Source organism: Mobula birostris, chromosome 12, assembly GCF_030028105.1.
Source record: "Mobula birostris isolate sMobBir1 chromosome 12, sMobBir1.hap1, whole genome shotgun sequence".
Lineage (NCBI taxonomy): Eukaryota > Metazoa > Chordata > Chondrichthyes > Myliobatiformes > Myliobatidae > Mobula > Mobula birostris.
Window position 1 is genome coordinate 67,074,583 of NC_092381.1, and position 5,858 is coordinate 67,080,440.

Sequence of the window (5,858 nt, forward strand, 5' to 3'; positions counted from 1 at the left end):
TACTGTTAAGCTTCTCTTATCCCAACTGTGGTGGTGTCTGGAACCTACTTTGGCCTCATCAATTCCCTCAGAGTTGGAGGAAAGTCACCCAGAAACTATGCAGGGATATAAAGGCAAAGTACAAATGAGAAAACAGTGGAGGAGTAGGTTTGTATGCATGTGTGTAGGGAAGAGAGAGAGACAAACAGAGAGTCAGAGGAATAAAGGAATCAAAGATGACAGAAGGAGATTGTGTGTGCAAGTGAAATAATGTGTACATTGTAAGAAAGGATGTTAGCAGATTCAAAATGGAGTTGAAGGATATAGATGTAATGGTCCTAACCTCAGAATTCATGTTAAAATGTGAGTTTTTTTTCCATCCAAGCACTGGAGGGAATGTGTTTCTAACAAACACCTTCATGATAGCCACTTGATAGCATCTACTTGAGAGCAATGAAGAGGCGCTGACTTAAGAAGGAAGGAAGTAGCAGAGTGGAGTCAGTGCCAGAGTAAGAAATGTGGCATTTGTGCCTTTAAAAATAATCAGAAGTATCAGCATCTGGCTATATTACCCATTCTAAATTTGCTCCAGAGTGGCCCTCAGAATTGTTTATATTATAAAACTAGCTATACTTGTATAGCAGTGCTATAGAACCTGAGGAACTAACTGACGAGGTCTCAACTGTGAGCATAAATCTCAGCAGTTATGAGACATTGAATTACAGCTTCATTGAAACTAAAAGAACACATTTTTAAATGAGTGGACTTGATAATCATGCTTGTTACGCCTTGTGGTAAAATATTGTGATCTTTGTTTTAGTACACTTAAAATAACATATAGACCATAGACCATAAGACAAAGGAGCAGAAGTCAGCCATTCGGCCCATCGAGTCTGCTCCGCCATTTTATCATTTTATCATTTTATCATAGGTATTCATATTACTATTTTAATGTCAAACAAGATGTACAGAGGACTTTTAAGGCCAGACGCTTAATAGCAGCAGTACATCAAAAATAGGAAATGTTTCTAACTTAATTTGTGCTGATGTTATTCATGGTGTTACAATTAATCTGCAATCAGTTATATCACATGGAGCAAAATTAGAACCTGTATCGGCATAGTTGAATACAGATGAAAGTGGAGGGAATGAGAATTTGCCAAATGTAGCATCAAGAAAGGAGAAAATTAAATTTTAAAAATAATATTCAATAGATATACAATCAGAATCAAGATTTGAAGGTATGTTAACACATATCAAAGAGACTGGATAGTCTCTTTGATTACAAATAACATATACAATTAATTGTTTCTTTGTGTGCTGCAACTGTTGCTCAGTTTTGATTTAAGAAATCATAAAGATCAGGAATCACATAAATCTTAAAAACCAATTTAGTCAAATATATCACTGCCAATGGTATCACACCTGTGCAAGAAAATGGTCTGTCTATTTATGATATTAAGTATATGTCTTTCAATATTAATATCACAGACAAAGAGTAAAAACTTTACTTCATGTTTGCAGAATGAGTGAATAAATGTGACAAACGTTGCTATCTGCAACGTCCCTGCATTCAAATACTGGATACAGAAAGGTTGTGTGGGGAGAAAATTAGTATTCAGCTTTTCTAGTTCTGATAGAAAAATGTGAATAAAATGAACCCGACAAACATCATTGCAATACAGGCTGAAATATGCAGGGTTGAATAGGTATGCATTGCACTTTTTGTTTGAATGAAACGTATTGAATGCAATATGTATCCGTCGAGTATTTGGATGATCCGAAACACAATCTCCTCAAATATTGATCCCACTCTATATTTGTTTGGAAGTCATATGTATGTTCTTTAGGGGGTCCAATGCCATTGAGGAACTCCTTTTTCAGGAGTTCCTTTAATATTCTAAATAGAGAATTGAATAATGGAAATAATAGAGTATCCTATGAAATTTGAAAATTATTATCTACTTTAATTACAAAATATATACTATAGTGGACATTGCTTGATGAAATCCAAAGTATATGAGTGGACACTGTATGCTCCACATCCACAGCATACTTCAAAAGCGAGGCAACTAACCAAATATCTTCCTCATACCCAATTTATCTCAGCCCTGTGAAGTTGCCCTGAACATGTGATAAGCCATTGATTATTTTTTAATAGATTTACACCAAAACTTTCAAGAAACTATAAAGGAAGTTAACAAGAAACAGATTTCAAAACAGAAGCATTACACGTATTTTTTCTATATATTCAAGGCTCAATAAATTCACTCTAATGTGTCCCTGCACAAGGAATACAGTATATCATAGCAATCAGAAGTACCAATCACATTTTGTAATTCAATTTTCAACATTAGAATGTTTTAGATTTCTGGTCCCATTCTTTTTTGATTCTACTTCTAAACTACAACTTATAATCTTCAGTGTTTCAATGAATAAGCAGGACGTGAAAGACTTCCAATAAAATTTAAAAATAGTTTAAGTAAATTCAAAAAAGTGGTATTGTATTTGAATTCTATTAATCACCAGTTTCTGAATAAAATACTACGTCTATAAATATTGTATTGCTTTCAAAAAGCACACACACTTATGGCTGTTCCAGTTGATCCATTTTTGAGCATAAAGAAGCATAAGAAAATAAGAACAGGAGGAGGCCACAAGGTCCCTGAAGTCTGCCCCATCATTCGATCTGATCATGACTGAGCCATACCTGCTTCAGCTCCTTTTCTGTGCCAGTTTCCCCATAATGCTCAATTCCCTAAAGTTACAAATACACACACACACACACACACACACACACACACACACACGCACGCACGCACACACACATTCTGTGTGTATATATATTTTCATATATATCTCCACCTTAAATAAATCAAGTACATCTTATTTGTGACTCACCTGCCAATTAAAACATCTCAATCCTGTTAAGCTCTCAAAGGAACTTATATTCTCATTCTTCTAAACTCCAAGAAATATCTGCCCTAAACTATCTCACCTGTCTTGAAAAGACAACCTGCACATCTCAGAAATTAACCTGATGATTTCCTTTTTTGCAGCTTTAGGGAAGGGGACCACAACTGTGCACAAAATTCCAGGTATGGCATCACCAACACTATGTACAGCTAAAGGAAAATTTCTGTAATACAACTGTACAAAATGATGAAAATGTAAACCAGGAAACTGGCATGTTGTCAAGATCAGCACAAATTAAATCAGAATCTTTGTGCTCATGTTCAAGGACTTTAGTCCCTATATTTTCATTTTTTGGGCTACTAAGGATTAATAAAGGCATCAATCAAAACAAAAAAATTCCACAACTTCATACAAACCACTTAAAGAAGTGGTCATTCATGAGCAATCACTATTTCCTAAAATATTTATATGCATGTTTTGACAGTTTTCCAGTTACATTTAAACTTTTTTTTTGGATTAAACATAAAACTGTTGCAATTATTCAATATAATTATATACTTTGCCTTTTCTATTTTCTGCAAGGTAAACACAAATAGTTTCTTTTTAGCAAGTAAAACCATCTTGTTTATTTTTCTGACCTTCTGAACCAAATATGTAATTCAACAGGTTAGTAAACTAAACAATTTATGTCTACCTCCTCAACAAATCTCAAATAAATAAAATTTATGGTAGGCAGTCAGGATGCCAAGCACCACCCACTACAAGTTTGTTTGCTGTGATTCTACCAGACTGAAAAACGTGGAACATAGAGTGGTCCAGCACAGAACAGGCCTTGACCCACAAAGTTTTGCAGACCATTTAACCTACTCTGAGAGCAATCTAACCCTTCCCTTCTAAATAGCCCTCCATTCATTCATCCATGTGCCACCCTCCAATCTTCTGGTATTTAAGAGTCTCTTAAATGTCCCTAATGGATCTATCTGTGCCACCACCACTGGCAATAGTCTCCATGCACCCACCACTCCCTCTGTAAAAAATACCTTTTACATCCCCCTATACTTGTTTCCAAACACCTTAAAGTTATGCCCACTTTTGTATTAGCCATTTTCGCACTGGGAAAAAGACCCTGGCTGTCCACTCTAACAATGCCTCTTATCATCTTGTACACCACTAACAAGTCACCTCTCATCCCCTTTCGCTCCACAGAGAAAAGCTCTAGCTCACTCAACCTATCCTCTTAAGACGTTATTGCTAATTCAGGCAGTATCCTGGTAAACCTCCTCTGCACCCTTTCTAAAGTTTCTACATCCTTCCTATAATGAGGTGACCAGAATCGAACACAATACTCTTAAGTGTGGTCTAATCAGAGTTTTAGAGGGCTGCAACATTACTTTGTGGCTCTTGAACTCAATCCTCTGACTAATGAAGACCAACATCTGGATGATAATGTGGTTAATTGGATCAGTATATTTACATATGAAACCAAGATTGGGGGCAGAGTGGACAGTGAGGAACGCTATCAAAGTTTGCAGCAGGATCTGGCCCAGCAAGAAAAATGTGCTGAAAAATAGCAGATGAAATTGAATCCAGACAAGTGTGACGTGTTGCACTTTGGAAGGTCAAACCAAGTTAGGATTTAAACAGTAGGGCACTGAGGAGTGCAGAATTACAAACGGATCTGGGAATACAGATCTATAATTCCTTGTAAGAGATGTTAGATGGATAGGGTCATAAAGAGAGCTTTGGCACATGGCCTTTATAAATAGAGTATTGAGAACAGCAGTTGGGAAGTGACACTTAAGTTGGATAAGACATTGGTGAGGAAAAATTTGGAGTATTGTGTGCAATTCTGGTCAGCTTCCTAAAGAAAAGATTGAATGAGTACAGAGAAAATTTACAAGAATGTTGCTGGGACATGAGGACGTGAGTTATAGGGAAAGGTTAGATAGATTACAACTTTATTCCCTGGAGCATATAAGGATGATGGACAATTTATAGAGGTATACAAAATTATGAGGGGTATAGATAGGGTAAATGTAAGCAGGCTTTTTCCACTGAGGTTGAGTGAGACGAGAACTAGAGGTCATAGGTTAAGGATGAAAAGTGAAATATTTAAGGGGAACCTGAAGGGGCACTTCTTTATTCAAAGAGTGGTGCAAGCATGGAACGAACTGCCAGTGGAAATGGTGGATGTGGGATCAATTTCGATATTTAAGATGGTTGGATAAGTACAGGGAAGGAATGGAGAAGTATGGTTGCCGTGCAGGTCAATCGGACAAAATAGAGTAACAGTTTGGCATGGGTGGGATGAACAGAAGGGCCTATGACTCTGACTCTATAAACATACCATATGTCCTTTTAACCACCCTAACAACTTGCATTGCAACTTCAAGGGAACTAGGACCATGGGCCCTAAGATCCCTCTGTTCCTCTATTATTAAGAATCCTGCCATTAACCCTGTATTTTGCCTTCATGTTTGACTGTTCAAAATGAATCACTTCACACTTTTCCAGATTGAACTCTATCGCATCTTCTCAACCCAACTCTGCATTCTTATCAATGCCCCATTGTAAACTACAATATCCTTTTACGCTATCCACAACACCATCAGCCTTCATGTATTTTGCAACTTACTAACCCACCTTTCCACTTCCAAGAATGTGGAAGTCATTTATAAAAATCATAAAGAGCAGGCTTATAGTCCATGTATACTACATTCACAACTCTCCCTTCATAACTGTGTTTTGTCACATCCTCAAAGAATTCAATCAGGCTTGTGAGGCATCTCCTGCCCTCACAAAGCCATGTTGACTGTTACTTATCAGGCTATGCTTTTCCAAATGCTCATAAAGCCTGTATCTCAGAATTCTCTCCAATAGTTTGTCCATTACTGACATAAGATTCACAGGTCTATAATTCCCTGTGTTATTCCTATTACCTTTCTTGAACAAAGAAATAACAT